At 50.7% G+C, this 21409-nt stretch overlaps 1 protein-coding gene across 3 annotated transcripts in view; it reads right to left on the bottom strand.

Moving 5' to 3' along the window:
* Positions 1-21409, bottom strand: part of LOC126522826 (uncharacterized) — a 307678-nt gene that overhangs the window by 197506 nt on the left and 88763 nt on the right. The window lies entirely within an intron of this gene.

Genomic DNA, 21409 nt, shown 5'->3' with positions numbered 1-21409 from the left:
AGAATGAGTTCAAAATGAGTGAGTACTACGGAAGAAGAACATTTAAAAAAAGTCACAGTTAGGCCCGAAAGGCGGAGAATCGATTGTGATAGTAACGTAGTGGACAACTATCTATACAAAGTAAGGATAGTAGTTTCATCGTCCGTATAAACTAGCAAACATAGGCATACTAACTGAATTAACAAGCATGGTGTCGCGCCCGCACAAGAAAACATGAGCACATCTCACTTGATAACGGCGGAAACTTGCTGTCAAAACGCTGCAGTGAGGAAACGCGGCAGCAGCAGCGAGCGAATGTACCTTCGTGCAGCCGCTCACATCAACGCGAACTAAGTCGCGAAAACACAGTGCAGGGCAGACTCTGTACCCGTCGCAGATAGCTTTCAACATACAGCGGCCCGGCCGGACGCATGCGGCCGCCTGGGCAGCCCGGAGAAGAACGTCCTCCCCCCTTCCATAGCTTGCGCGCGACGGAAGGAGGCGCGCTTCCTCCGCGCTTTCCCTGGTTGCGTGCGCGAGATCGAACCGCGATCGCCGGCTCACCCTCCCACGCTTTCACTTTGACATACAGCTTACGGCGCGCGGCGTCGGTTTATCGCCCTTGGACTTTATACAGAACCTCACGGCGACGCCGACGGCAGAAATGCGCCTGGAGTGTCCATATAGCTGCTATCGCAATAAAAATTTAAGGCTGAACATGTCTCCGCCATATACCTGCAAACTGCGGCGGCGATAACTTCACCGCCAGCACGCGCCAGACATTGCGGTCCTTTTTTGAATATTCACCTGTTTCGAGAAACCGCAGGCCACACGTGGCCCACAGGTGAGTGCAGAACGAGGGCATCAGGAACTCGAAGAAAAAATAAAGTGGGCTTGTGGTCGGGCATGTATACAGCAGTTTGAGCAATTTCTGCATTAAGATCTTGCACCGGAAGCAAGAGTTCAAACGTCAAATATGATTTTTTTTAGAGGAATGTAACGCTCGAAAAACACACGAGCCTCCCGCACGCCGCAACCACCTTTCACAACTTCAAAGGGCACTGTTTCATCAATTAAGAACCCATCTTTTGCTTTCACATAACCTGAAATTCACCTATTTTGCTAATTAGCAGTGAGCCGCATCACACTGACCTGAGTGAATATTTGTGTTTGGCGCCTTTACGTAAGTGGAAAGCTTCAGGGATGGTAAAACGCACGGAAGTTTGGTTATTAGACATTAAGCTAACCTCCGTTAAACATTAAATGCAAGAAATGCATCTAAAGCAGTCGCGAGCATCGAATCAATAAAGAAATCGAGATATAACTCATTTAAAACAGAGGCAAAATATCTGAAACACGTAATGCTCCATATTTAACTGCAGAACAATCAGGATGCATTCATGCAGCCTCCGTGTAGTACAATATAGACAATGTAGAATATGTACCGACCAAGGTAGAGTTACAAGAAAGGCGAAATTATGCGTCAATGGAAGACAGCAGGGCTGAATAACTGTTCCTGAAAGGCAAATAAGTGTTGGGGCTCCATTTAACCGCAAGACAACGATTACTCTAACTACGGAAACCTTAGAGCGTTTACCAAAACATTAAACCTAGACACGCGATAAGGTTAGACGCTTCCAAGCGACAATGCGGGATACGCATGTCCCGTCCACCCAACATATCAAATAACCCTACAGAAACAGATACGGCTTCCTTTTTCTACGCTGCGATCCTTATCAGTAGTACTACTTGTACCTCCCGCACTTTACGAAGATTACAAATGCCGAGACTCCGACTCAACTCAGCGCCGTTTCTGCGATAGAAGAAAAAATAAACGCAAGAAAAATGTAGGAAGAACAATACAAGCCGGCGTGCGTTAACATTACGCTCTTCATTCCTAGCAGTAGCACGTACCAGCAAAAATAACCGGCCTCAGCGAAGAACAGCATTACCCCTTCCAAGACCGACCTGCTTCGTAAACTTGCCGCTCCTGCAGAGTCATCTTTCCCTCAGTAAGAGCCTTTCAAAGGGGAAGCCGAACGCGAAAGCGGCTTGCCACACGTCGAACACTTGTTCTTCGACTCGCGTCTTCGCGTTTTTACTTTAAGGCTTTTATTTTTTAACCCATTTCATGTCTCCTCCTCTCCCTCTTCTCGCGCTTTTTCGTTCTTCCCAGACGTTCCCTCCTTTCCTCCCGCGCATCGCCGGCGGCATTCGAAGAGCTACTTTGAAGGCTCGAGAAGTTCGGACTCGGCGGGCTACTCTGCACAACACAATTACGGATGGCTTCGGCCGATCGCCACCGTAAACAAAATAAAGTAAATAAATAAACGAGAGCACTTCAAGCGACGCGCACACATTAGGCTTTCTGTAGGACAGGAGGAGCAAGAGAACCGGGCGAGCCAAGAAAGATCGCTGTTTTCGCGAAGAGAGAGACGGAATGAAAAAGAGTGAGTGAGAAAGAAAAGTAAGAAAAAAGTTAAGACAGCAACTCAAAGAGAAAGATGGACCCCGAGCAAATTCTTTTCCCTCCAAATGAACTACAGATGGAGAAAGGGTGGCCTTTCTCGGTTCATTCTAAATCCCAGAAAAGCCGCCTAGGAGAAGAAGACGGAACGCCAGGGGGACCGAAGGAAGAAGAAGAAGAAGGCAGTGGATCCACTGTCTCGAGAAAAGTGCCCGCCTTGAGAGAAATCGTTGACCGAGCATTACCCCCTTCTTTTTCTTTTTCAGTCCATGCGGATAACTCCGGCACATTTGGTGCGTAGCACACCCTTTATACGTGTGCGCGGTTATAAATTTCAATTTTCCCGTCCCCCAGCGCACTTTCTATTCCCCTTTCACTTAGGCGTCGTTTGGTTCAGGAGAAAATTCGCGCCGAGCGCAGAAGGCGCCGAAATAGCGGACGTCAACAGAGACTCGCGATTACGTGCTAAGAGAAGTAGGCCAGAGTATAGGAGAGAAGAAAGGACCTAACTAGGTACGACGTCACAGCACTCAGCCTCTCTCTCTCTCTCTCTCTCTCTCTCTCTCTCTGGTATAACCATCTATTTCGTGTTCTGCTTGACACGGAGGTTCTTAAGTATAATAGGTGTATTCAGGGTCCCTTTACTGTCCGCTTCCAAACAGTCCTTTAAAAGTCTGATACTTGCTCTAAACTTACAGTCCCGGACTTCTCTCAACGACTCTGGTCATCCGGTGACGCACTCACATCACGGTGTTGCATTAATTGATTCATTTGGATGAAACGGGAAAATGTTGGCGATCGTTGTATCGCCGGCATTTCCGCGAACAATAATGTGCTCAATGAACAAATAACGATAGTTGACCAAAGGAAGAACATGCATCAGTTTTGTAGTGTATATTAGTCACTTACAAAGAAAGAAAGAAAGAAAGAGAAAAAGAAAGAAAGTAAGAAAGAAAGAGAAAAAGAAAGGAAGAAAGAAAGAAAGAAAGAAAGAAAGAAAGAAAGAAAGAAAGAAAGAAAGAAAGAAAGAAAGAAAGGTGCACCCGAGTCTACAAGTTTGGTACCTCAAAGAAACCGAACGACGATTCGGCGCGGGTAGAACAGGAGAGAAAGGAAATGTCCATTCGAGAAACGTGGGATCTCAAGCTCTTCACGGAGGTCTGTTATGGCGTGCGGCTCGTCCCGAAGAGGGAAGGGGGCGCCGGACAGCGGGGTAGCGAGATTGAACGGCGAGCAAGTAAACCCGAAACGACAACGAAGCGGTTATACACCACGGAGAAGAGCTCCTCGTCAGAGGCATTCGAACCGCGCTGCACTGTGGCGTATCGATTGCGACTCGTGTAAGGCGCACTGATAAGTGAAAGGTACCATAACTTTCTCGTTCCTCCTTTCCTTCCCCTCTCCCTTCATTCTTCGGGCCACCTACACTCCATTTTCCTCAGACGGCAGATATCTTTTCTTCCCTGTATACGACGGATGGAAAAGAGGCCTTACGCGCACTGCGACAACAAAGAATGATCCAGGGAAGGAGTTCGAAGGGCTTGCGAACGTCGGAAGAGAGAATAAGGTATAGAATGGCGGGACGTGGGTAGGGAAAGGGTGGTGGGGAAAGGGGGGGGGGGAGCTCTCCAGAACGCGAGGCGTAAGCAAGACAAGCAAGCGAGCTGCGCCGGGTGTCGAACGACACGCGAAGAAAGACGCGAAGAGGCAGAGTGAGAGAGCGAGAGAGAGAGACGTTGATATATGACGGCAATATGTCAGTGCCCGGCCACACTTTCGTCCTCGCTGTTGCAATCCTTCAGCGCTACGCGAGAAACGGTTCTCTGGCGCGCAATGCCTCCGGCACCATAGGCTCCTCACCGGCCGCCCCCGTTCCGGTGACGTTCGAGCGCGCGCGAGCGAATTTCGCTATACCGAGAGCCTGGCTTCCCTTTCCTCCTCGTCTTCCTCGTGTCTGCTTCTTTTTTTCTCCTTCCTTGCCGTATTTATCGCCTCCTTCCGCCTTCCTGTGCGTGACAGCCGGTGATGGAGGTTGCCACCGAGGATACCGAAGGCAGCTAGCCACCGCGTTCAACGTCTCATGCAGCCCCGCAAAGCCCGACTTGCATCTTTTTTTTTCTCTCTCTTTCTTTCGCTCTCTTCTTCTTCTTCCGTGCTTTTCCTCGTTGTCGCCGCCGCCGTCTTCGCCACATGTGGCTTCTCCCGTTGCAGCCTCAATCATCGTCAAAAGCGATCCGCCGCTTCACTTGCGCGCGGCCCCGACGCGACGAGGAGTTAAAACATCGCCCAGAGGTGCGAAACACCGGTCTCCCAATTACCGAGGCGGGCGCACGAAGCTGCGGGCAACGGAAGCGCTGATAAGCAGCTCACGCGAACAGACCTTGAATCGCCGTGGCTTCCTATAAGAAAACGCGCGCAGTCGATTCTATACGTGAAAGGTATGAGGTGAGTTGGTTGGAGCGACGACGAAGACGCTACGTATACGTGAAACAAACCAAACGCAAGCACACCGCTGACCTGCAAATGAAAGGCTTACTAGCCGCGCACGTAGTATATGAATGATACACGCGATCAAATCCTTCAAGAAAAAACAAAAGGAGAAAAGAAAGTGTCTTATTCATTCCATGAAGCGTTACACTATATATAGAATTGGCGACGGCTGATCAGGGATCACGTCCACGATCACTGTTCTATAAGGGCGCTTTGAGATTGACCACCCCAATGGCTATACGTGGCATATTGTGCACTGGTGAGAAGGGGTTTGGGAATCCCATGGCCTGCCGGCAGAAATCTCACAAAGCCCTTAGCACACCTCTACACATTCCCTTTCGCACGGACAGTGCTCGGCGATCGAAGTGCGACAGTCGGATACTGGGCCGGCGCTTCTTGCGCAAGCGGTGGGCTCTGGCCGGGCCAAATGTATAGTCAGGATGCGTCACAAGCGCTCTAGCTTTGATTGCACACGATGACGCATCGGATGCGTGGCCCCAGAGCCGAACGGAGGCGCATGAAGCACCGGCAGCCATGCGCTCCCAGTATCGCGTTTGAATCGCTCAGCATTGTACATAATATTTAGACATATTGCTAACTAAGCATAAGTACAAGGCGGTGAGCATATAAAGCGCCTATATGGGCAGCGTCGACCACAGAAATAATCTGTGAACACTGCCATAGAAGAAACGTTCGCACGCCCTCTGCGGAATCGCAAGATAAATGTCGTATACGGCACTTCGTGACACCGGCCTCTGGTTTGCTGGTACCAGCTCTAAAAAATTTCACCACATTCAGTGGCCCGCGGTTCTCGCAAAAAAAAAACAAAAGAAGGCGACAATTTTTGGCTCGTTTTTCAGAAACGCCTTAAGAGTGACGTGTACCGGTCTGGACAAACTCTCCCGTGCCTTAGGGACCTGCACACATCCGGACCCTCTCGAGACTCGGTCAACAGCGGCTGAGCAACACAAGGGCAAAGTCGTCGGCGAGTGAGTCAAGCGAGAGAAAAAAAAAATGGACACGACGGACAATGTCGCAACACCTCGAGCAAAACTCGGGTCGGACGCAGGCGCTGCCAATCTTGTGAATCACGCCACTCCAGTTTTCTGGCCGCCGCGCCTTTTCTCCTCTTTTTTTTTTTTTTAATTTGTCCTTTTTTTGCATCCTCCTTGTCGCGCTTTATGAGAAAGCGAAGATATCGGTGACCGGCCTCACGACAGCCCCCGTTTCCAATCTCGCTTCCATCACAATCACCGCCGTTTTCGTAACGCCGAAAGCTCTCTCCCTCTCTCTCTCTCTCTCTCGTCGCACGAAAGGAAGGCGCGGCGCACAAACATATAAACGCCCATCGACACGTCGTACGTTCGTCGGAGCCCGTGAATGAAACTAAACGTACTCAGTTTCTTTGTCCTTCTTTTTTGCCTCTTTCTTTTTTCCACTCTGTCTACCGTTATCGGAGATAGCGATAAAAGAAAAGAAAAGCAGGCTCACCGACAACCCTTTCCCCCTTATCGTCCGTCAATACAATCAGACCCATTTCGAAACGCCAGCCGGATACACTGGTGTCAACGGGCTCATGGTCGTACGCAATACGGAGGCAACGTGGATAACGTCGACGCGAACACGTCCGGCTGTCCGCGACTTTCAAGAGCCAATAAATAAAAACAATAATCATAAATACAAGCACTGCTGCAACCTCACGCCCGCCTATATATACGTTCTCACTATAGCATACCGGCGACATCTGGCCGACGTCGTCGCCGTCGCCTTACTTATTCGCGGGGAGAGGCTTTCTCTTTAACTCGCCTCCTTTTTCCTTTTGCCGGCTCGTTCAACCGGTTGCGACACACACCATCCCAGCGCAAGAAAGTGAATGAGCCCGGACGGCCTGTGGCATCCGAGCGCGCTCCCCCCCCCCCCCCCTTTCATTTTTTTTTCACAGCCCATCGGAGCATGCAGCTGCCTCTCCGCAGCTGCCTTCACCGTCGACGGCGAAAAGGGATCCCGCCGTATAGCCGGCCCTGTTGCGTTATCGCGCGAGACGAATACATTACGAGGCACGCCTCGACGACAAGAGACGCGGACAGGCGCGTATACGCTAGCAGCCAAGCCCAGCCACGCACGAACACACACACGCGTGCGCGCCATAGCTGGCTGCGCGGCGAAAACCTCGGTTCCCGCCTTCGGCGGACGTCAGGCCGTGGTTTTTCCTAAACAGCACCCATATATATGATGCATATAGCACTAGAGAAACAAAAGTGAAACTGTGCGTGCGTGTTTGTGGTAGACGTATACACCCACCCCGTGCGTACAGAGGGCCGTATAAACAAGCTCATTTCTATGAATCCTTATATACCGCAGCTCCGTTTACTCTGCTCTCTTTCTGTCTCGTTTGTCTTGCGTGCACATTTCGGGTGATGCCCAGGAAAATTGAGACTACTTGTTCACCTTTATTTCTGGCCAAGGAGAGTGCACTTGTACAAAGAAAAAAACAAGCAATGCGATGTTATTTGCGCTGCAAGTTAATTAGTATTGTATTTGTTTATTTAGTCATTGCCTTTCAGTCTTTATTTTAACTGTGCTTCACAATCAGATCGTCGTTCTGGCACGTAAAAGCACTAAAATCCAGTCCCCCCCCTTTTTTTTATCTATTAGCAGAGGAACACCACCCCAGTGTATATATAAAAAAAGCAATTATCGACTTTACCTTAAGTTTTCCGCACTTAAATCAGTATTTCGAGGTATACGAAACTCGGCGTAAGAACATATAACGCGTTGAGCATTAGACGGATGAGTCCTGCTGCACATATTGTGCCGGCCGCAATAAACAAGCAGTTGGTATATAATCCGCGCACGACCTCCTATATAGATTGCGCGCACGGGCAGGTTTGAGCAACAGACGTGCCAGCGCGCGCAATCTGGGAGGCCCGTGATCGACGCCGTGTTCCGCGTCCTTTTTTTTTTTATCCGACGAGTCTCGCGCGTTTGCAGTGTTTCGTCACCGTATACGCCGTCAGACCCGCTTCGACAGTGCCCGCATCAGTATAAGCCAGGCGCGATGGCGCGCAGACGAGATGGGATTACCTCGCCCGCTTCGATTTTCGTCATTCTTTGTGGTGCCGTTTCGATGCCGAGGCGCCGTCAAAGAGCTTCGGTGGCAAAGATACGGTATAGCCACTGAAATAAACAAACAACAACAACAACCAAAAATGTGGCAAGCGTTTCTCCATCTCTAAACTCATTCGTTTAACTGCGTACGTCTTGCGGCCGCGCGCACTCGATGCGTACTTTGTCTCGCAGACGCCTTGCTGAAAAATAAAGGAGGAAAGCCTGTGAGCCAGTGGAGGCGTCTTTACGTTCTCAAGGGAAAGAAAAGCAACGATCGAGGCATCGCAGAGTCTTTAGTCGGGCCGCGATCGACGCGTGGAAGATGACGATCGTGTGAGCTCTATTTGCGGGATCCTACGCTTGATGCGTCAACGCGGATCGTTTCAACACGTCGGCCAGGAGCTTATGGGAAGGGCCCATCGCTGTCCTCTTAAAGTCCCGGTTTAGAGAGCAGCGCACATTGCTATATATGAAGAGATTACGCAAAGACAGACCTTATTTTTCTCTAATCCATTGTGCCCATATGAGCTCCATTGACGAGTCCCGAGGAACGCATTTACTTAAGCTGCAGGGTCCGATATATACGTATATAAATCTCGTTGCGCCATTGGCAACACCAAAAAAGGCGCAGTGGCGCTTTTGGGATGTCGTCACAGCCATATGGTTAGCTTGGAGACAAGCCGCGCAATCTCCCGTTTACGACCGAAAGGTTGGCCTCTTCATCACGTCTTTGTTTTTGTTTTTTTTTTATAGTATAGTTCGCCTAAAAGATCACAAGGTGTCCAAAAGGACGTTTTCCCCTACACGAGGGCAGACGAAGCTGCAGGGTGTCACTGGTAAGCAATAAGGATGTAAAGGGCGCATGCTACAATCGCCAACTATAGGATAACTATGTTCCCTTGAAGTAGCATATACGATTATGTAACCGTTCAATAGTGCTCAATTACCCGCCGCTGGTGCAGTTGTAACCCAGCCGATATGGCGCATGCGCTGTTGGGCTCGAGATTGTGGGTTCGATTCCGAACGTGAACTCCGGCCGTGGCGGGTGCAATTCGATGGAGGCGATCGAAATAGAAAAAAAAAAAACGTCCTTAAACTTAAATTAAGGACGTTAGGCAACCCCACGGCGATCCAAATTAATCCAGAGTCCACCAATACGGCGCGCCTCGTAAGCAGATGGTGGTTTATTGTACGTAAATCGCCCGAAGTTATTTTAATGAATCGCGACTGCCTGTCTACGAACGCAGAGTGCAAGCTCCTTTCGCAAAGGCATTTGCGTTACGTGAACACACGACGACGAGCCAATGACGAAGCCGGGTAGAATCTCTAAACAAAATTTGAAGGACTGGGAGTCCGTCGAAAAACACCAGGACATAAGGGAACATATATATACAGTAGAACCCGGATATATTGAACCCACATATAGCGAATTATTGTGTAACACGAACAGCAGTAAAATCGCCTTGAAAATCTTTTGTATAAAGTTTTTTATTTTACATATCGAATTACTAGACATGGAACTTTTTCGTGATTACCCTCAGAATCGATATATCCGTGTTCGATTGCAATAAGAAACCGCACCTGATCCGGTTGCAGGAGGTCGTGGTCCCCCCCCCCCCCCCCCAAAAAAAAAAAAGAAGGTATGAGCAACTACAGCGGAGACTGCTATCAGGGCCTGCTGGTGCACTAAGAAGGAGAATTAGAAAAATGTTGTAGAAACTGTTTCATAACACGCAGTTTAGTACATAGGGTTTAAAGAAGGCGCTGCGATCACGCGTTAGAAGTGCACGCGAATGTCTCGCGCTGTCTGGGATAGCGGGAACAAAAATAGCGTATGTAAACGGAGCGCGTTCTAAACGTATCTCTCAGAGTCAGCTCCCTTTTTCTGTCTTCTTTAGGGCGCTTTACTTGATTTATTTGCCCCCGGAACAAAGAACTGAGCGTAGCAAGGCAAGCAAAGCCTCGCCACGGACAAAACGAGGCTGGTAAACACACCGCGCACTGCGTTGCAAGCCTTCAAGATGTCCCCAGAGCCTCACTCCGAGCCTCGTAATGTCTAGCGGTATACGTCCAATACTAGAAACAAGAGTCTTACGGAACGAAACCAGAGAGAAAGAGAGAGAGAGAGGGTCCTAAAACACACGCATGCGGGTATTACGTCGTTGAGAGAGCTAGAAGGGCTGCTAGTAAAACCATCAAAAAGGATGGGGGTTCCCGAATCCTTTCCAGTGACATCAAGCCGCAGCTCCGCCGCACAGCACGATTGCGGGCCCAGCATCTGTACGGCTTGAGCGTAACGGGGCTATTATTCATTTTTTTTTATCCTCGCTATTCAAGTCGTCGCTGTGCCCATTATAGTTCCTCAGGAGCGTTCGCGGTCGTGCGCGCGGTGGCCCGTGCGCCTCCTACACAACCAGTGCCATACAAAGCAGCGGTTTCGTGGATGCAACCTTCATTCTATGGGAGATGCGCAGGCATCGTTCCAGTAGAGGGCGCACTTTGCTCGCTCGCCCGCACAGCCATCCGAGCGGACGAAAATTGTGCCGATTCGGTATCGTGGTTTCTGCAGACACTGCCTGGCGAACGTTGTGCTCCACACCACCGTATAGCACAGTTTGGGTTTGCCACCTACACATCGGCTATATAGATCGCTTGAGTTTAGGCCTCAGCTGTTTTACGAACCCTGGACTTACATCTCAACGCTTGCGGTAACACGGGAAGAAAAAGAATCACCGCCCAAACACTCCGTACAGATGATTAAGCGAAACTTAAACGTGCGGCCCTGGTGTTTATCACTGGGGTAATCCCGACGGCTCAGTAAACGACGTCTTGGTAGGCTGCCGGCTGCCCAGTACGCAGTTTCTGCTTGCGCTCGGCTGCACGAGCCTGTTCTTGTGCCCGGGCTGCAGCATCGACACGGCGTAGGCGGGGCTCGTTCCCGGTTCTGCTCGCGGCGTTGCTGATCGAAAGCTGCCTGCGCCTCAGGAGCACGTATGACGCGTGGCCTGCCCATATCGGAGCCGGAGAGAAACTGCTGCGCGGGCGGTCGGAAGCGACGGAGACAAACGACGTTACTACTAGAACGCCCAATCGCGCGCCTCTTTTTTTTTTTTTTTTTTTTCGCGCATGCGCATAGAGTCGCGCCGGATGAGTTTTCGGCGTACAGGTGACAGACGGGCGGACGAATTGGCTAGCCATATACAGCTTTCACTGTAAAAAAAAAACACAAGAGAATCTGCAGACTTTCAGCTATTGCTACGCTTCTGAATTTTTTTCATGCAACTGCGATATGCTCTCAAAGCGAAGATTAAGCATCTTGTCAAGAAAAAAAAAGCTCATTTGCGATGCACACGACGTCGGTTACCTTAGCTGCAGTTTTGGCTGTTGTGGCTTGCGAAATACATGCAAAGACGACACTTCTCTAAGCCTGCATGGCCCGCGTAACTGCGCAAAACTTACGAAGAGACGAAGGTGCGCTATGGAGAGGTGGTCAGAGGACCGAATTCCCAACCGCTGATTGCCGCATGGTCACGGATTCGAATGCAACTGGCGATATTGGGCAACGTTTTGCTTTTCTTAGCCCTATACGGACTGAGAAGCTGTGGACGGGGAGGCGATGTAGACATCGTCGACGTTAGCGCAAGGACGGACGGGCACAGCAAGGGTAGCTTAAAAAAAAATACAGGCAGAACAAAGCCTCGATGTGTAAGCAAAGCTTTCGTATACTTTTCGAGAACGGTAAACTGGAACACAAAACGGGGTATGTACAATGTGCAGGTCTCTGTTTGCAGATTACAACGTGTCAGTGGTTTCGGAACGTTGCTTGAGTGCGCATAACAAATATTCGCCCAAATATGACAATTATTTTCGCGGGCAGAGAGACGTACGTTACTATTATTATTATTATTATTATTATTATTATTATTATTAGTAGTAGTAGTAGTAGTAGTAGTAGTAGTAGTAGTAGTAGTAGTAGTAGTAGTAGTAGTAGTAGTATGCGGTTTGAAGACACACACAATTAAAAGACAGAAACAGATAGTAAGGAGCCGGCAGGCCACCGGGGGGGAGGGGGGGGCTGCACGCACCGGGAGAGGCACAAAGACTAAAGTAACGACAACCACAACGGATTGAGAACAGCAGCAAAATTAACAGAAGCGAAGCGGCAGTTGAAAACCGCAACTGAGCGTTCAGCACCAACGACTGCTTCAAGATAAAATTCGCGTTCCTCAAAAATTCGCAATACATTTCGATCAAACAGCTACGACTCACCTTCCCTAGCACATGACGTTTCGACGTCATCCCTTCCTAACTCCAATATTACTGCTTCTTTTCTGGATATTTTCTGCATATTTCCTTCATTTTTTTTATCCCGTCATTATATACTTCTCGATTCCTTTCGTTGCACCGCGTATGAGGCTCACGAACGAATGCCGGCGAGCCGGCAGGCACCATGCAAAACAAAAGAAAATCTGCCGAGCCTACGCGGCTGCGTCGTTGAGTCAGCGACGGCGGCCAACATCGGCGCGACACTCGGCCAAAGGCCTGTGCTCGTAAATCAGCGCTCCACACAAAGAGCGTCCAAGTGAGACTAGCGCCATCGTAATAACAATAACGCACTTCGCGAGCACCGGCCACCCGTTGGCGTCACGGTGAACCAAGCGAAGAGGAAGGTGTGCGAACGATGTATGTACAATGCTCTAGCTCACGCAGGCATAAAGCAAGAAGAAGAAAGGGAAAATGTATACGAGACGTTAAAGGGGACGCATATGGTGAGGGGTATAAACGATGACGAAGGACCGTGGGTGGCGGTGGCGCTTCTAATGACAAAGCGCTCGTTAATTATAAGCAGCGGGTGAGACGGGCCCCCAGCCTAATTAGCTACACCTTCCTGGCGCGTTAGCAGAGGAGGGATCGAACGGCTGGTTGCGTTGTAGCAACTCTCGGCGGCGGCGTCGATATCACGTCGAACGACACGCGGGCACTTCGCGAAAAATGCTCGCGGGCTGCTCCGGAAGTTGTTGGCGATGTGCTCTCGACTGGGCGCCGGGGTCACAGCAAGAAGCGGTGGGACACGTCGAGCCGGCGCGGTCGATGAGCGAACCTAAACATTGCAGTAATGTCTTGTCCAGAGTTCGGATAACCGAAAAAAAAAAAGAAAGCACGAACAACCAAGCACGAAGAAAGTAGTGAGGGGAGACGGGGGGCTGAGGGTGCGGAAAGTTGCAGCATGGAAAAAATGCTCGTGCACATAACGGACCCGTGATGTCGCCACTGTGAGCGAGATGAACATGCTGCAAGCCGCCCGCCTAGTCTTTAGCTCGCGTGTATATTGCAGAGTGTATGCATATATTATGCCACCCGTGCAGCCAGTGTTTATGCAACTCTGTAGGGCGACATACTGTTTAACAGACTTCGTCGGATGTATACCATATTCTATGACACCATGAAGGCATTGCCTAACCTTTGTTGTCTTAGGCGGAGTGATAATAATAATAATAATCAATCTTATTGCTTGGTTTCCACGTTTATTCACTCTATGTACCTTATGTACCTATATGTACCTACTTATGTACCTCTATGTACCTATATTCATTAATTCATACGCTGAATCTTGTGCGCATCTTTTCTCTCTTCTATAGCTACACTAACTGACTGAAACCGATGGACAGTCACTGCGCTAGGACATCACTCAGGACATCACTCATTATAAGCGTACAAACAAGGATTACTGTCGTTGCACTGTTGCATGAGGGAGTTCCGTATTGCGCATGCAAAATTAGGGGAATACAAAAGGACGCAAAAAAAACTGCCTGGATCACAAAAGGACGCAATCAGGGCTTGGGACTATGGGTACGCAAAAAAGCTTCAGTGCGCTATTTATAGGACACCACATTATTCACTAATTCCGTAGACCAGCTGCACCCTGAAGCACCTGCGCACGATTCTGGCCATTCCAGCTCCAAAACGTCGCGAATGAACAGTTCTACAAAACGCAACATCAGTACTTGGAGAGTTAGCCGTTGAGCCAGATATGTTGCGTGTGGAGTACGTGTTACGTATGTGCAGCACGCACGCACGCACGCACGCACACACACACACACACACACGCACACGCACACACACACACACACACACACACACGCACACACACACACACACACGCGCGCGCGCGCGAACGAACGAACGAACGAACGAACGAACGAACGAACGCCGTAATGTTGTAGAGAGGAGAAACTCCGCAGACAAAAGGTAACGCTGAAAACTGCACTACGATTGCAACAGGCCACTAACAAAGTACTTCAACAGACAACGGGTAACATCAACGTGTCCGGACGGGACGCGAACAGCTCACGCCGGAAACGAGAGAGAGAGAGAGAGAGAGAGAGAGAGAGAGAGAGAGAATGCAGAAAACGGTGCTGCCTTCTCGGCCGTCCGTCTCCTCCAGAGGTGCATTCGAAACGCAAATACGCGGCCTTCGACACGGAAGGGCCTAACGAACCAGCCGCAATTTGTGTCACCGCGGTCAAGGCACACTAACAAACAGGCGGGGGGAAAAAAACAAAGAAAGAGATGACAAGCGCGCAGCCACAAAAGAACACGCAAACGACGTCACGGCCCGTAGTGGCTCCAGAGGCTAGCGAAACGAGTACACAAAGACCAGGCGGACGGCGAGGTTGCAACGTCAGGCTTAAAAGCGAACACTCCCCATGACGAACAGAAGACTCAGATTCGGAAGTAAATAAAGAAGAAAATGAAATGCAAGGAAATGAAATAGATAAAAGAGTGTGCTGATGAGAGGTGGTGAGCAGCCCGCCGCTCCTCCCGCAGACGTGCCTTTAATCCATTACGTGCACCGCCGAGAAGCAGCAACAAGCCGTATTAGCTAACGAACGCCTCTCCCCGCTAGCTCGCACCCGACAAACCACACATGGTTAACTCCGACATCTTTTCAGTAGTGCATAAGCTGGGCGATGAGTAAGACAAAAACAAGCAGGAAAGAAGGCACGAAAGAAGGAACGACTATCGACGGCCGGAAAGAACTAAACGAACTAAGGCTGTAAGATAAAAATCGGCACGAGCGAATGAACAACTGGGAGGCCGGAAAATAGGCGGGTGAAGCGCAAGCCGCAGACAAATCTGGTCGACCTCAGGGCGAGGAAGAAAACAAGAAAACCTCCAGCGCACGTCTCCCTTTCTCTCTTTTTCTCTCTCACAACTCTGCAAACCCACGGTGATGCTTTTGTTTACTAAGCAAGGGCACGAATATAGCCCGATGCCTTCCTCTCCCCTCGTTTCTCCTCGCCTCCCTTCGTTTTCCCGTTTCCCCCCCCCCCCCCCCCGGTCGAGTCTATATCGCGCCTCATCAGGACCGGAAGAAGGACGTCATAGTCATTTAGTTGCGGTTAAGTTACGCCTGAGTTGTCCAACTCCCGGTGGGGGGCTGCCTTCTATAATGGGACCCCCCGTAAAACGTGCACAACCACCCAGCTGCTCCGCGCTCTGCCTTAATAGGGTTGGGGGCTGCGTTTCAGCAGGGCTACCATGCCTGGTCTCTCTCTCTCTCTTCTTTTTCTTCCTTCTGTTTTTTGCTTGCCGTTATCAGCAGTCAACAATAGCAGCAAGCTATGGCTGGCACTCTTACTCCGTGCTGTAAACGCTATATTTAAATAATATACGAGCGTACGAGTGCAACGAGTCGCCAAATTACAACGCAGTAAATGGAGAGTGAGCGGTGCCGTAACTTTTCTTCAATCAGCTTTCCGCAAAGCGCCAAGCCGCGAGAAAGGTAGTTGCCGGATCATCAAGCGCAGTAACACTGTCGCGCAGTGTGCAGGAAACATTCGCAACGGAGCGCGAACAGTCTGCTTTGGAATGCTACGAGCCTTTCTGCCCTTTCGTCTTAACTTTCTTTTTCTAACCTCTTTTACTTGCTCCTCTTTCATATGCCCTCTGACACATCTTGCAGCCAGCTTCTCTCCTAAGTGCATAAATTTGGGTGTGCCCCAAAAGGAAAAGGGGGGGGGGAGGGAACAAGGAGGGGACGCAGAAACCGAAGAGCAGCACGGTTTCTGCGTTGTTATTCTGTTCAATCCGCACGCTGTTACTTCTGCTTGATGCTGTTCTTCCTATATGAATCCATACCAACTAGACCGATCAACAGTGCTTGTAGTGGTGGTGTTGCAGCAAGCCGGCTTAACCTGACATGCTTGGCCGGCTATTGTTACGCCTGAGAATCCCATTCGTTGTTAGAGAAAGGGTGTGTCACCGGACTAATCAACTCCCTGTCTCGAACAAAACGAGGCAATCAACAACCGCATAACTGATAAGTTGTGTCTCCCAACTGCTTTCACCCAAAATACCGCAAAATGTGCCACGAGAGAAGGGCTGTTCAAGGAACCCTGTACAGGTTGGCCTGGCGGCACTCCCAGCCCGCTATACTGCCGATGCGAAGTAAACGAAACGTCACGTACAGCCTACGTCGCAGACACAGAGCAGTAACAAAACTCGCCGCAACAGGCAACATATACGAACTAATTCAAGTATCTCAATGAGACTAGTGACTCCTGCAGACAGGCTAAATGTGCCTTCGTTGCGCGGGATACGTAGTGTTACGTTTCGCCTACAACGCGCGGTAATGCCGGCGCGGATGCAACGGACGCCGGGGCTTTGTTCAAAGCGGCGGACATTTTGGCCCGTCCGACGCCGCCGCGACGCCTACCCGCCAAGCGTGTCCAGGCGTATTTCAGTGCCACGTGTCTTCGTGTGTGCGTGTGTGTGTGTGTGCCCTCGCTTGTCAAAGCGCGGCAGCCGGGGAGCGGAGTTCCCCGAATGAGGGGCCTGGAGGTCTCTCGGCTCAACCGTTCGCGCCCTCGTGTGGGCGGTTGGCGATGCGTCACTACACTCGGTTCAGCAGGTCTCTCGGCCCGACAGTTCGCGCCGTCGTGGGCTCCTGCTGCGCCGTCCCGTGACCTTCATCCCGTGACCTTCCCTCCTTCCCTTTTGGACCGCGACGCCGGGAGTATAAGAGCAGCTGCCCCCGGACGCCAGAAGAGAGGCTCCGATTTGTACTGTTGAGTTACGTGCTCTCCCGTCTCTCCACTTCGGTCGACCTGACCGGCCGCTCTTTTGCTATGTTAGAATAAACAAGTTGTTCCGTTACCAGTCTTCTCATGCTTTGCCGGGACCTTCGGATGCTTCCAGTGCCCCAGGCCGCCAGGCCAACGCTACCCTTGGGGCTTGCGACCCATTGGCAATAACGGGCGTCAGCACCGAGACCCCAACAACTCGTGCCAGCGGTACGATTACAACATCTGGTTGCCAGCGGTGAGATCGCGACAACGGAGGCCAGCAGCGAAGAGATGCGGTTGACTGTATGCTGAGCAGCACAACGACCATCCGGGAGCAGCGCAACGAGCCCTGTGTGATGACTGGTTGCCTGCAGCGGAACGACTGCGCTGAAGTCTTGGCTGCGAGGTTTGGTGAGTGCGGGACTTTCTTCTTCTGAGTTTTGCCAGGCTTTTGTTAGTGTTAGAAACAGAGCTGGTAATTGTGGTTGTCGTTGCTACCGGGTTAGTTGCGGCAAGACAATAGTAGGCAGTAGAGAAAGCAGCATTCAGAGCAGCCATGGATTTGAAGTCGTTGCGCAAACCGAAATTGCTGGAGCTTGCGAGAGAGTTGGGTCTGGATGTCTCAGACAAACTCAGAAAACCAGAACTGCTAAGGGCTATTCTTGAGTTAGAAGCTGAGGATGACGAGCTGTCGGAATGCCTTGAGACCATTGAGGAGAGGGAGGAACAAAAAGAGAAACAGGAGCGCGAACTTAAAGAACAGCAAGAGAAAGAAAGAGAGCGCGACCGTCAACACGCTTTGGAAATGAAGCGTCTCGAGTTAGAGATGGAACGCGCTCGTAATGGAAGTCAGGCACACGGTGCAGGAGAACGAGTATTGTTCAAAATGACTGACCTGATGCGGCCGTTTAAGCTTGGAGAGGACATTGGTTTGTTCCTGGTTAACTTTGAGCGAACGTGCGAGAAGCAGGGGTTCTCTCGGGAAACGTGGCCACAGCGCTTGCTCACTTTGCTACCCGGCGAGGCGGCCGACGTAGTCGCTCGCTTGGAGAGAGAGGAGGCAGAGGATTTCGACAAAGTGAAATCGAGTCTGCTAAAAAAGTACCGGCTGTCAGCGGAGGCGTTCCGTCGGAAGTTTCGGGAAAATGAGAAAGGCAAAAGTGAGTCATATACAGAGTTTGCGTACAGGCTTATGTCAAACATGCAGGAGTGGCTCAAAGAAGAGAAAGCGTTTGGTGACCATGAGAAAGTTCTGCAGTGTTTCGGGCTAGAACAGTTTTATAGTCGGTTACCTGAGAACGTGCGGTACTGGGTCTTGGATAGGCCAGACGTTAGTACGGTGGCTAGAGCCGCTGAGCTAGCCGAGGAGTTTGTGACGCGTCGGGCTCGCGGAGCTAAGGACGGTCAAAAGGGTGAATTTGGCTCCAAGTTTGAGAGGCCGAAGTTCACACCCATGAGAGCAAAGGGGGACACACGTAGTTCGGATGCGAGTGAAAGCAGTCCGACCGAACGTAAGGAGACGGCGGCAACCGAAGCCGAACGCAGAAAGCGGTTCGAGATGAGGCAAGCGCGCGTTTGTTATACGTGCCAGAAGCCGGGTCACTTTTCGGCGCAGTGTCCAGAAACAAAAACACAAGTCGTGTTTTTGTCTATATGCAGCACTGACGAGAACATGAAGCTTCTCGAGCCTTACATGCGAGACCTCCTCGTGAACGGGAAAGAGCGCCGAGTGCTTCGCGATTCCGCAGCTACAATGGATGTAGTTCACCCCTCTTACGTAGAACCCGATATGTTCACGGGCGAGTGCGCATGGATCAAGCAAGCAGTGGAAGCTCATAGCGTGTGTCTGCCGGTAGCAAAAGTGCTCATTGAAGGACCTTTCGGAGCACTTGAGACGGAGGCCGCAGTGTCATCTATGCTGCCCCTCCAGTACCCGTACCTATTTTCGAACAGGTCCGATCACCTCCTGCGCGAGAAGGGGCTTTTGTTTGGTGAAGCTAGCGTTCAGGCCTTAACCAGATCGAAGGTTCGGGAGCTCGCTGCAAAGGCGGTAGTTGCGGGGCCGACTTTGTTGAACGATGAAAAAGGGTCAGAGGCGCAGCAAGCTGGTATTCAGAGCACGCCCGAACTAAATAAAATTGAGCCTGTAGCGTTAAAGGCAGCAGATACTGGAGAGGAAATTTCCGACACGGGAAAGTTAGAAGAGCTGTCTCCAGATTTGCTCATCGCGCCTACGTCAGACGGACTTAACAGGTTGCTAAAAGTCAGCCGGTCGGCTTTGATAGCCGAGCAAAAGAAGGATGGCAGCCTAGAAAACATACGCTGCATTATCAAGGAAGGTATCGCCAAGAAAAATGCTCGCTTTGTGGAAAGAGGTGGGGTCCTGTACCGGAAGTATCTAGACCGCAGGGGAGTGGAGTTCGATCAGCTGATCGTGCCTCAATGCTATCGTCAGGATCTGTTGCGCTTGTCGCATGGGGGTTCGTGGTCCGGACACCTAGGAGTTAAGAAAACTAAGGACCGTCTCTTGCAGGAGTACTATTGGCCAGGGTGTTTTCGGGACGCAGACCACTTTGTGAAGACATGCGACACCTGTCAGCGGGTGGGCAAGCCAGGGGACAAATCGAGGGCGCCGTTGAAGTTGGTACCTATCATTACGGAGCCTTTTAGACGGCTCGTTATTGATACAGTGGGACCTCTGCCGGTAACAGCCACGGGGTACCGACACATTTTGACTGTGATCTGCCCAGCGACAAAGTTCCCTGAAGCAGTGCCGCTTAAAGAACTCAGCTCAGTTGAGATAGTCAATGCACTACTGTCCATATTTGCGCGAGTTGGTTTTCCTGCAGAAATCCAGTCAGATCAGGGTACAGTGTTTACTAGCGCTTTGACGACAGCCTTTCTCGAAAGGTGCGGGGTAAGGCTGTTACACAGCTCAGTGCACCACCCCCAGTCGAATTCCGTTGAGAAGCTCCACTCCGTCATGAAGCGCGTGTTGAGAGCATTGTGTTTTGAACATCAAACTGACTGGGGGCTGTGTCTGCCTGGAGTGATGTTTGCATTAAGAACCGCGCCGCATGCGGCTACGGGGTTCTCGCCAGCTGAACTGGTGTACGGTCGCTCGCTGCGATCTCCGCTTCGCATGCTTCGAGAATCATGGGAAGGCAGGGGCGACGACCCAGTCGTGGTAGAGTACGTGCTTAAGCTCCTCGAACGCTTAAGAAGGGCACAGGAGTTGTCAGGTGAAGCAATGGCAGAGGCCCAGCAGAGGGCCAAGGTTTATTATGATCGGACAGCCAGGGCCCGTCGTTTTGAGGTGGGCGATGAGGTCATGATATTGCGCACATCGCTAAAGAACAAACTCGACGTGCAGTGGGAGGGCCCAGCACGGATTGTTCAAAAACTGTCGGACGTTAACTACGTGGTAAGTCTGCCAGGAAAGCGGAAAGCACAGCAAGTTTACCACTGTAATCTGCTCAAACCCTATAAGCAACGGGAAGCAGTGGTGTGCATGATGGTAAACGTGCCCGAAGAGCTTCAGGTCGAGCTTCCGGGACTAGGCTCAGTGACGAACAGGAAAGACACCGATCAAGTCATTAGTGACTTAATAAGTAAAGCATCGCTGTCGCCTGAGCAGAAAACAGAACTACACCAGCTCTTACAAGAGTTTCAAGGTCTGTTCTCTGAGAGGCCTGGTAGGACTTCTGTCCTTACTCATGACATAGAACTTACCTCCCCAGAGCCAGTACGATCCAAGGCGTACCGGGTGTCACCCCGCCAGAGCGATATTATGGAGGCTGAGGTAAAGAAAATGCTACAGCTCGGTGTTATTGAAGCGGGTGAGAGTGATTATACCTCCCCTTTGATTTTAGTTGAGGTACCGGGCAAGGAACCTCGTCCTTGCGTCGACTACCGCAGGCTTAATTCCATCACTAAGGATCAAATTTATCCGATCCCTAACATCGAGGAGCGCCTTGAGAGAGTGAGTAGCGCTCAGTTTATTTCCACCCTAGATCTTGTCAGGGGTTATTGGCAGGTTCCACTTACAGAAGAGGCTAGTAGGTATGCGGCGTTCATTTCACCAATGGGGACATTCCGTCCTAAAGTTTTGAGTTTTGGTTTGAAGAACGCGCCATACTGCTTTTCAAGCCTCATGGATAAAGTGTTGCGGGGACAGCAAGAATTCGCTTTACCGTATCTAGACGACGTAGCGATATTCTCCGCATCCTGGCCTGAGCATATGGCGCACTTGCGGGCAGTGCTAACCCGCCTGCGCGATGCGGGCTTGACAGTCAAG

The sequence above is a fragment of the Dermacentor andersoni genome, chromosome 6 (assembly GCF_023375885.2).
Source record: "Dermacentor andersoni chromosome 6, qqDerAnde1_hic_scaffold, whole genome shotgun sequence".
Taxonomy (NCBI): domain Eukaryota; kingdom Metazoa; phylum Arthropoda; class Arachnida; order Ixodida; family Ixodidae; genus Dermacentor; species Dermacentor andersoni.
Note: the sequence above shows the minus strand (reverse complement) of the source record. Positions and strands in the feature narration are given on the sequence as shown.